The sequence below is a fragment of the Staurois parvus genome, unplaced genomic scaffold (assembly GCF_062004578.1).
Source record: "Staurois parvus isolate SC_StPar_1 unplaced genomic scaffold, SC_StPar_1.0 ptg000316l, whole genome shotgun sequence".
Lineage (NCBI taxonomy): Eukaryota > Metazoa > Chordata > Amphibia > Anura > Ranidae > Staurois > Staurois parvus.
In genome coordinates this window covers 680,286-692,316 of record NW_028318112.1, presented here as the reverse complement: position 1 = coordinate 692,316, position 12,031 = coordinate 680,286, and the positions used below count along the sequence as shown (strand labels likewise).

The 12,031-nt window shown below is 44.1% G+C and overlaps 1 protein-coding gene across 4 annotated transcripts in view; it reads right to left on the bottom strand.

Moving 5' to 3' along the window:
• The window catches only part of CHADL (chondroadherin like), a 414,651-nt gene that overhangs the window by 389,133 nt on the left and 13,487 nt on the right, over positions 1–12,031 (bottom strand). The gene's annotated exons all lie outside the window — the stretch shown is intronic.

Below are 12,031 nucleotides of genomic sequence, written 5' to 3'. Positions count from 1 at the left end.
CTCTTCCCCACAACCCTGGGCTGTGGTTGTGGTGGTCTGCAGGCAGGGGGCTTATCGGAATCTGGAAGCCCCCCTTTAACAAGGGGGCCCTCAGATCCCACCCCCCATGTGAATGAGTAGGGGGTACATGATCCCACTACTCATTCACAAAAAACAAAAAGTGTAGTGTGAAAAAAGACAGAACACGGTCTTTGACAAATCCTTTATTAACCACTTGCCCTCCAGAGGATTTACCCCCTACCCCCCAAAACGACCCCTTTTTAGAACGTAGACACCCCAACCTATTTGCTGAGAGTTGAATCAATAGAAGAATTAATTTTTTTACCACAAGTTTTTGGAAAATGACAAAAAAAAATTTTTTTTTTTACACAAAATTGTCACTTAAATGATTTATTGCTCACTCATGCCATTGGTATATGTGGAATTACTCCCCAAAATACATTCTGCTACTTTTCCCGAGTATGGGGGTACCACATATGAGAGACGTTTTGGCAGTCTAGCCAAGTACAGGACTCCTGTGTGCTCCAGTGTCTGGGCAGGAGCTGTGGAATGGACAGGCAGGCCTAATGGCAGGGTTACGCACCGACTGACGACAACCACCACCCACAGACCAGAGTCCCTCAGGGCGCGGAGTCTAAGCCCCAGGCTGCCCTTCACCAGGGCCCCTGATGATGGGGATGGACTTGACGCAGCCAGGAGCCAGGTCGCGGCCCCCAAGAAACCCCAGCTGCGGTAATGGCCGCATGGCGTATAGCTGGTAGGAACCAGATAAGAACGATAGCGTAGTCGGACAGGCCGGGTCAATAGTACAGAACGGTAGACAAGAATACACGGGTCACAAGCCAGGTTCAGCAATGGGAGGTCAGATAAAGGGATAAGACTGCGAATAGTCTTAGACAAAGCCAAGTCAGTTTCCAGGAGAGCCACGAGAGTAGAATAAGAGCTTGCAACAACACTATCAAACAGGACACGAATGCAAAGAGCAAGTGCAGACAACAGGCTTAAATGTGCTCAACCACACCCCTCTGGGGGATGGACCGCAGAGCCCTGAAAGCATAAAAGGCTCCCACCATGCTTTGCAGAAACCCAAGATGGATGCCAGCACATGGAGCAGCATAACCTCTGGGAAAAAGGTAGGACCTTGACATCCAGGCACATTTCCCAGGGCCTCAGCCAAAGCTCCCAAGCATTTCGTGCAAATTGGTGGTTTCTGATCATGTGACTGCTATGACAGCCAATCACAGTGGGCACATGACACAATATCCTGCCTCCCAGCATCTGAATTGCCATGGTGTTCCATAAATCATGGAGATTACTTTAAAAGTCCCCAGCAAACATTTTTTAATATATACACACACACATGCTGTCCTGCCATAGGCCATGTATTTTGCCCGCCTAACATATGCACGCACCATCATGTAAATATGTCATGGTGTAATACAGAGGTCTTCTAAATATGATCTGCATGCTGGATCCTTTCCACAAAAGTTATTTCCCCAGGCCTTCCAAAAAAATATTACTAAAAACTGCTCCGGGAAATAGGTAGGCTGCTCACAGGCTCATCGGCGGGGAGAAGCCCGTGAGTGGCAACCTGGTGAGGAATCACTACATGACTTCAGGCTGATTTCTCTGCAGACAGAGGAGCAACAGGAGAGGAGGAGGAGAGCACGCCAGGTACACTGCGTTGCAATGTACAGTGCATTATAGTCAGGGCAGCTGACAAGGGTGTACCCCGGGCCCTCCTTTAGGGGGCCCAGCCCCATCAGCTGCAGAGAAGGGGCCTGGGCAGCTGACAATCCCATCTGCAGCTGCTAAATTCCATTGTTAGCCTCCTGTCACTCTATCACACAGCTGCTCAGTGTTGTGATGTTAGAGGCGCTCCACAAGTTTGACACTTTCAAGCTTCCTTCTGTTTATAGTTGATTGCAACTTTGTTTCTCTTCCCCAGACTACTAATCCCTTTCTGTTCACTGCTCAACTCTTTTTATTTAACTATTTATTTACTGATCAAGTTAATGTGTCCCATTTCCTATCACCTACAGTTCAAATCTAGCATTATTATAAGATTCCTAATTGTATCTCACCACTAGTCTGATTGCCTTCACAATTCCTGGTCAGTCCCGTTCCCTTACCTACAATAACCTTTAGGGTCAGTTTGCACTACATGAGTTTCAGTTACTTTTTTTATGCATCCAAAATGCACAGAAATTAGGTTATATGGTTATCAATTGTAACAAACAACAGTGCAGCACTTCAAGAATTGATAAATGGATGAAGAAAAAATGTACATATGTAGAGTCTATGCAATATCCGCGGTATTGTCTGATGAATATACTTCCAAAGTATGTACTGCCTCGAGATAACAGCAATGCGCACTCACCGGAAACGCATGGAATATGCGCATATAGGAGTAATCATCCTGGGTGTCCGATCCGACGAAGATCGAGTGGTGGGCGTCCTATTCACGGTGGGTCATCAGAAACAACACGACAGATCCAGAGGTCCCCTTAAGTTTGGTCACACTGATAGTGTAGATCCCTCTTCTGGCTGATAGGGGTACCCTTTCTGTGGGAGTAGCAGCTCCAAGAAGGAGCCCCAAAAAACAGGTGCCAGAGATAGTGTAGTGTGTTCTTAAGGTGATTTTATTAGTCAGACATAGCAATAGGGCAGTATGCACATCACAGCATATGTGTAAAAGTAAAAAACAGCATTACTGACCCCAGTAAAGATGGCCGCCGGGCCTCCTCGTGGCTCCGGCGGTAGGAAATGACGTCACGCTCTGCACAGGAGCTGTGCAGAGCGTGACGTCATTTCCTACCGCCGGAGCCACGAGGAGGCCCGGCGGCCATCTTTACTGGGGTCAGTAATGCTGTTTTTTACTTTTACACATATGCTGTGATGTGCATACTGCCCTATTGCTATGTCTGACTAATAAAATCACCTTAAGAACATACTACACTATCTCTGGCACCTGTTTTTTGGGGCTCCTTCTTGGAGCTGCTACTCCCACAGAAAGGGTACCCCTATCAGCCAGAAGAGGGATCTACACTATCAGTGTGACCAAACTTAAGGGGACCTCTGGATCTGTCGTGTTGTTTCTGATGACCCACCGTGAATAGGACGCCCACCACTCGATCTTCGTCGGATCGGACACCCGGGATGATTACTCCTATATGCGCATATTCCATGCGTTTCCGGTGAGTGCGCATTGCTGTTATCTCGAGGCAGTACATACTTTGGAAGTATATTCATCAGACAATACCGCGGATATTGCATAGACTCTACATATGTACATTTTTTCTTCATCCATTTATCAATTCTTGAAGCGCTGCACTGTTGTTTGTTACAATTGATATATGTATATTTTATAGGTATTGTGGTTACCTGAAGTGTTCTAGCTGCTGTATACATTTGAGAGCGCTCACTACATATTACTTTTTATAGGTTATATGGTTGTCAATGTCATAGCTCACATCAGTGCTTGCAGTTCCAGTGCATTCCAGTTGCAGAAAAAAAGTAGAACAGGCTGCATTTTTCTGCACAGAACTGTACTGTAACACAGTAAAAAAAAAACGCACCGGAACGCACCAAAAACGCACTGGAACATACATGTTCCTAATTAAATAGAACAAAAGAGAGGGGAAAAAATTAACTGGAATGCATAAAAAACGCATGCGGCAAAAATGCACAGGAACCGCTAAAAATGCATCAAAAATGCGCATGCAAAAATGCATCTAGAACACATCTAGACTGCGTTTCTATACTGCGAACCAGCCCTTAGGACTTGTTTACACCATTTGTGGTGCAGAAACTCATGCAAGAGCATGCATTTTCCTGCACAGAAAAGAAACGCAATGACCTTTGCAGATGTGCACAGGCACCATGAATACTTAATTGCACCTCCACACATCTTGTAAACACAGATGCATTCAAAACGCAAGTTACACACTACTGTGTGGTTAGGTGCAACACACTTTTAATATAATATGCTTGCAGTATTTTGCATGTTCCCACACATTATGCAGTCCATTGAAATTAATGGGCTGAGGAAAACAAATTGTCAAAAATGCCACATTCACACAGGTCCTCTGGCCTGTACAGCATGAATGAGGGGGTTGTTCATGTGTCTGGAGCCATCTGTTATGCTATGAGGACACAGCAGCTGTATGAACATAGGTTTTAATCTAACAGGTGTGCAGGTGTGGGGAAGCGGCCCTGAATGCTCACTATCTGTGTGCAGGGCTATACACCTGCACCTATATGCCTGTCAAATTAGGACCTGCAGAGTTTCCATAGTGTAACATAGGTTGCCTGCAAACAGCTCCATGCAGCTTCAGTCACATAAACAAACCACTAATTCACACTCTACAGGCCACAGCACCCATGTGAATGAGCCCCAAGACCTCAATTACACACAGAGCTTTATTTATTAACTCAGTAAAGTTTTATCATTTAGATTTAACAGGAATTGTGTTGGGATTGTGTACATTAATAATGTTTTAGTGTATTTTCACCATAAATATATATATATAGGGTGGCCCTGTCAGGTAGGCTGTACGGGGCCCCGTGATATCTAACAGCGGCCCTGATTACAGTGTCCAGTGTGTTAGAGTACAGTGCATTACAGTGTACAGTGTATTATATTGCATTCACACCTGAGCATTTTGTAGTGCAAAGTTCAAAGCTCCAAAACACTCAGGGGAAAAAAAATCAATATTACTCTATGGAGATGGTTCACGTCTCCACTCCAAGTCACCTGAAGCAGGACGCCTGAAGCTCAAGAAAGTTTTGCAGCAAATTTTGTAGCTCAGATTGGGCAGACTTGCACATTTTTGGTAATTTTGTATTCCCAAAATCTAGCAACAAATGATGCAATAGATGATATTGGGCACAATTCACTAAGAGGTATCTTACCCCACATCTGAGTATGCTGTAGGATACCGCATAGCTTTTTTAAAAAAAAAAATGTTTGAATGCACTAAAAAATGCTACTAAAATACCTCATGAGTTATTTTATCAAGTCATGCAGTATTTTAGTAGTGAAAACCATGTGTTAATGTTTCAGCTGTCAGCGGGGTTCCCTACTGACAGCTGAATGTACAAGAAAGAATTGTTGGCAATTAAAAAATAATTTAAAAAATGGCATGGAGTCCCTCCCTCCATCCATACCAAGCCCTTCAGGTTTGGTGTGGATTTTGAGGGGAACCCCCACACCAAAAAAAAATTGGCGTGGAGCCCCCCCTCCATCCATAGCAGGCCCTTATCCGAGTATGCAGCCTGGCAGGTCAGGAAAGGGGGGGGGGGCAGGTGAGCAGCCCCCCCTGAACCATACCAGGCCACATGCCCTCAACATGGGGGGGGTGCTTTGGGGCGATGGGGGGATTCCACTCAAAGCACCTTATCCCCATGTTGATGGGGACAAGGGCCTCTTCCCCACAACCCTGGGCTGTGGTTGTGGGGGTCTTATCGGAATCTGGAAGCCCACGGGGCCCCCAGATCCCGCCCCCCCATGTGAATGAGTATGGGGTACATGGTACCACTACCCATTCACAAAAAAAACCGTAGTGTGAAAAAAGACAGGAGACAGTCTTTGACAAGTCCTTCATTAAAAGAAGGAAAATAAAATAATGTCCCCCAAAGTAGATCCAACGTCAATCACGATGCCCGCCACCGCTGACCGGAAGAAAGAAAAAAAAAAGAAGACTCAGCTTCTGATGCTGGCTCCCAGTCATCTGACTGCGCCGCTGGCTTGACAGTTCTTAAATATGTAAAGGCTGGGCCATCACGCATGTGAGCCCGCCCCCATGTGACATCATTGACCCAGCATGCCCCGGTCATTATAGGTTACCATCTATATGTCGATACCAGTTTTTCCCTTTTTCGCAATTTCTACTGGAATCAAACACTAGCTTGTGGCACCATGAGACCTAGTAGGAAGGGTTTCCCACAATGGCTGGTAGATACAAGACTACAAAAGAGGGGAATCGGTGAGTTTGCAGAATGAGGAAGTATTGGCTATGAAGCGGAGGAACAAACATCTCGTATATTTTCTTTCTTCAATCACAATAACACCTTTGTGCAAATTGACACAAGGAATGGCCCAGTCCAAATGTGTACATGAGTACAATGTGTTCACAGGGGAAGATGATCTTAACGATCAGATGATCCATCCCTACCTTGTAAGAAGAAGAATCCACCATTGCTACAAAAAAGTCTCAATTTATCTTTTCACTTTGGCTTTGTTTATAATTTTTACGTGATTTGCCTTAAATCCACTGAAAGACCCAAAATCTTTCTGAAATACCAGGAGGAAATTATCACTGCCCTTGTGTACCCAGAAGGCCCACCAGCAAGAATTTGCACAGATGCAGTGAGCAGACTCCATGAATGCCATTTTCCCGATAAAATCCCTCCCAGAGAAACAGTCCAAAAATGTATAAAAAAATGCTGGGTGTGCTCCAGAGGGGGAGCTAGATGAGACTCCATTTTTTATTGTACCCAGTGTCCTTCCCAACCAGACCTCTGCATAGGGGAATGTTTCCACCATATTTATCTGCAATATTAGGGAATTCCTGCCTTTTCCCATTTGACCATATGCCTTCATATTTATCATGCCACTACCTGCTCCTTAACTGACTCTGGCCTGTTACTGGACCATGGCTCTGCCAGCCGCCTAAACTGCCCATACCTCTGCATGCTCGGAACTGACCCTGGCCTGTTATTCAACCATGCCTCTGCCTGCTGCCTAAACTGACCTTACCTCTGCCTGCTCCGGACCTGACACTGGCCTGTTTATTGATGATGTCTCTGCTTGCTGCCTGAACTATCAACCACAATTCTGTCTTCCACCTGAACTGACTTCGACCTGTTAATTGACCATGTTTTTTGCCTGCCTCTTATATCAATCTTTTTTTGTTTACAAACGTTTTTATTAAGAGGTAGACTACAACAACCACATCGTTAAGTGAGGTAGAATAGAAATTTTGTGAGATGTACATGAACATTAAACAGAAATACAAAATACAAGTATAAAAAGGAAAAAAGAAGACAAGTACTTGAAAAAAGTAGTCAATAATATCAGAAGATCAAGTACAAAATCACCTGAGTTTAAATACAGAAAAACCCATTAATGACATCAATCGAATAATAGGTGTCGATGCGTCTTCCAACCCTCCCATTTACTGTTAAAAAAGTGCAACCTATCTAGCAACTTATAGTGAATACGTTCCATAAGCATAACCAAATTGAGATTTCCAATTAAGGGCAATCGCCCACAAAGTAGAAGTGCAAATGATATCAATCAGCCTCATTTGGTTATCTGGGATTCCTGAAAGCGACACTCCCAACAAACAAACTTGCAGGGATAAATCCACCGGAGAATCTGCCAGTGCATATACCACCTCCAAGACACTATGCTAGATCAAGGAAAGACCAGGACAGGTCCAGAACACATGCACCAAGGTACCGGCAAGGCCACATCCCCTGAAACAGAGGTGCAACGTTCCCGGAAACATGATATGAAGTCTGGAAGGGGTATAATACCACCGAGTCAAAACCTTCAGGGCCGTCTCCCGGACTGAAAGGGATGTAGAGCTCCTCTGTATATTTTCCACCATAGAATCCCAGTCCTCATCATAAAATGCAATACCACAGTCAAATTCCCATTTCCTTCTATACAGAGGAGGCAAGGGAAATACAGTATTTAAAAAAGAGCGATATACCTTGGAGATAAAACCCCTACCCCTGGGTAAGTCACGGCTGATACATTCAAAGAGTTATCAGGGACGAAGGCATCAATCCAAAGTGGGAACTAAAGAAATGTCGTATTTGTCGATAGCGAAAATATTCACGAAGGGGGATATCAAATAACATACACAGCATCTCATAGGTTATAAAAGGCCCGACTCTCTGAAAATCCAATAATCTAATAAGAGCTCGATCAAACCACCAGCGAAAGGCCTGTGTGGATGAAAGCACGGATCACCAAAAAACGTTGCACCCGGTGGGGCTGAAGAAATAAGACCCAATTTCGATTTGTACCCAGACTAAAGGGTCAAAGAGTGAAACACAATTGAGTTATAATTCAACAACAAGCGAGGGGGAATATTTGCCGATGACAAACCCGGTAAATACAACGGACATATATATTGGGATTCAAACCTGACCCAGTGAGTCAGGGAGTTAATAGTCGCCCATTGTGCAATTTGAGAAAAACGAGCAGATAGATAAAGCCAAAAGTTGGGGAGGCCAAAGCATCCCTGTCTTTGTGATTTACATAGAACTAGCGAGGTAAAGCGGGGATGTTTATTACGCCAAATTAAATTAATTGAAAGTGATCCAAAAACGTTTTAGAGACAGACAATGGAAGCGCAAGAAATAAATAAAGGAGTTTGGGTAAGACATTCGTCTTTACTGTCGTGACTCTGCCCATAAATAAGAGTTGGTAGCCGTGCCAGATCTTAAGCAAAGTGAAAAGACTGGATACACAAGGGGGGTAATTGGCTGTGAATAGCTCCGAATACCTGGGTGTGAGATAAATATCCAAATAAAGAATCCGGTCCGTGTACCACCGAAATGGGAAAGAACCATGGAGGGATTCCCCCAAAGATTCAGTGACATTAATAGGCATAAGTATAGACTTAGTCAAATTCACGGAGAGACCTGATATGGATGCAAAATCATTCAACAGTGTGCATAAATTAGGCAAGGAAACTAATGGGTTAGTATACATCCATAACTTAACCTCTTCACGCCGGCCGAACGCAAATGTCTGGGCCTAGACACCGAGCGGCAGCACATTTGTGTTCTATTAAAAAAGGACATATGTGCCGATAGCGATAGAGACCAAGAGTGGATTCCCTAAGATATCAGGATGTGAGCTGATAGCAATAGCCAAGGGTTCCAAAATAAGCGCAAACAGTAGGAGCGAGAGCGGGCAATCCTGTCGGGTACCTCTACCTAATGTAATAAAATAAGAGTTACATCCAGGGAGACAAATCCCCTTTTGGGGAGAATTATATAAAGCACGTACACCGGAGAGAAATATGTCACTAAAGCCCAATCTCTGCCACAGCGAAAATAGATATGACCAGAGAATGCTATCAAAAGCTTTATTGATATCCAAGCTCAATAACAATACATCCTGAGAATGTAGATTAGCATCTTTTTTTTTAAATCCAAACAACGTTTATTGTCAAGATAATAGAGAAAATGGAACAGTACTTACAGAATCCACAATGAGTTACTGCAACAGCAGGATTACACATAAATAGAACAATGTGGATATGCAGATCCCTTAATAAACAGAATAACAGAAATGGTAATCAAACAAAACAGAGACAACAAGGATCCAAAACTTTCTTGACAATATCTTGGTTTTTCCTTTTTACGTCTTATTCCTTCCCGACCAGATGTAAACAGAAATGGGGGAATGGAACAAAACATGTCTTCAAACAATAAAAAAAAAAACCTCTGGTTCACCCGAGATGTCTCATCAAAAAGAATGGTAGATGCACATGAACTCCTCCAGGGGGAGGAGTGGAGCCACACACCTGATATAAAATATCACACCTGCAGAAGTTGGTCCACTATCAATTGAGGAGGGATGAGCCCAGGTGTATCCAGCCAACCCTGCCATACCTGCTGGAATTTACCATAAGCATTGTGATGTTGGTACGTGAGTTTCACCCATGGGAGTAAAGAATTAACATAATCTAACCATTGCTTACTAGTTGGAGGCAGGAGCTGACTGACCATTTGGAAACGAGGGCCCGGGGTCAGTAGGGGGCCCCATGAGATGCCCCGGTACCTTTTTCATAGGCTTTTTTGAGTTTGGGCAAGGACACAGGGGCCTCATGATCCCTTATTGCCCAGGGGCCCCATGAGTTGTCAGTCCGCCCCTGGTTGAAGGAGCCAATGATAACCAGTACTATCAACTTCCTAGAAAGATATAAAAGTCTAGATACCATAATATACCCTCCTGGTTGGAACAGTTCTTGGTCCAGTGCCCCAACAGACAATGCAAGGGATTCTGGGGAACAGTATATTGCGATACTAGAGAAATAAGTTGGAGAACTGGAGAACCTCACTCCAATATCTATGTAACGTCTGGCAATGCCAGAGCATATGAATGAAATCACCCTGTTGGACCATACACCTTGGAAAATCAGGTGAATCCTGCATGCCCCACCAATGCAGTTGCACAGGGGTCCTATACGCTCGATGGAGAATAAACAATTGAGACAATTTATGAGAGGGAGAAAGAGAAATTCCTGGAACAGATTCCAGGACACCATCCCAGACATCTCCAGCAAACTCTCCAATATTCCGGGACCACTGCGCCCTGCTCCGTAGACTAGCTTGATCCTGTACTGTAGACAATAGCTGGGAGTATACCCAAGAAATCATGCCCTTCTTATAGGTTGCCTGAGTGACATCCTTAAGAAAAACTGAGTCTGTCCATGTGAGAGAGCGAAGACTGAGCCTGTATCGCATGGCGTAGCTGAAAATAACGATAAAAATGCTTATGTGTAAATGTAAATTCCATTTGCAGTTGAGAAAAGGACTTTAGGATTGCCCCCGAATACAGCTGATATACAAATCTCAGGCATTGATCCCTCCAGTAGATTAGCATCTTGAATAATATTCAACGTGAGGCGTATATTATCAGTGATAAGTCTATCTGGAATAAAACCTGATTGGTCGTGGGAGACCAAGGAGGAGACAATAATAGGGGCCAATCTGTCCGCTAAGACACAACTAAAAATTTTTAAGTTATTATTCATCATAGAGATGGGCCTAAAGTTTTGCGGTAAAAGGTGATCCTTGAGGGGTTTAGGCAATAGGGACATGTTGGCCAATAACAATTAGGAAAACTGCCGTTCTGCAAAACCTCATTGAACATAGACACCAAAGTTGGGGCTAAAACAGGTGCAAAATTCTTGTAATAACTAGACATGAACCCATCAGGGCCCAGAGCTGTGGATTTTTTCATTGTATTAATTACATGGATAGCCTCCTCTACAGTACAAGGGGCATTAAGAGATGAAATCTGAGAGGGTGTAAGAGCAGTCAGAGGCAGGCAATCAAGCCAAGAGTCATCCGGGGAAGTGAATCTGCAGGTGGAGGGGCCAGCAGGGAGGAATAAAAATCCTGAAATATACCCAACACTTTGTGGGGTAGAGAGGAAATAGTACCCTGCTTGGTGCGCAATTTATATATATGAGGGGGCGAATGGAATGGCTAAGTTTCCGGGCAAACATGGGCGAGGCCAAATTACTATGCAATAAAAAAGATGCCCTTGACCACCGGAGACCTTTTTCAATTTTTTGAGGAAGTAAGGTATTCAATTCTAAACGCTTTTGCAAGATCATCTCCTGTTCAAAAAGGATGGGTTGCCTACATGTGTTCTATAATGCGTTTCCGGTTCTCTAGTGAGCCTCTGAATTTGTTTCCAACGATCCCTATTCCTGGCTGCCGCCATAGAAATAAGGTGGCCCCGAAGAACCGCCTTGTGAGCTACCCACAACATAGCCGGGGAAGTATCAGGAGTGTTATTCAGTTGGAAATATTTTTCAATTGAAATAGATAGATACATCTTGACGCGATATAGCGTCTGTAATCATAGAGTTATTCAGCTGCCAGGAGTAGGGAGTGAATGCTAGGCCTGTAAAAGTGACAGACAACCCCACAATATTATGGTCCGACCAGGAACACAACTGTGTCTCTGCCATCGTAGAGTTGGCTAAAAGATTCTGAGGGCAATATATGTAGTCCAGCCTAGCATAGGAATCGTGTGGGTGGGAGTAAAATGTATAATAATCCCTAGCACCCACATTATGTGCTCGCCAACAGTCAAAAAGCTGAAAAGACTCTATCAATTTAGTAAGGGATTTTTGGAAGGCCGGGGAGAGAATTGAGGAGGAGCTTCCATCCAATAACGGATTGGCAAACAAATTAAAATCACCTCCCATCAATAGATGAGGGGACAGGAACTCATCAAGCACATTAACCACTTCCTGTCCAGCCCATG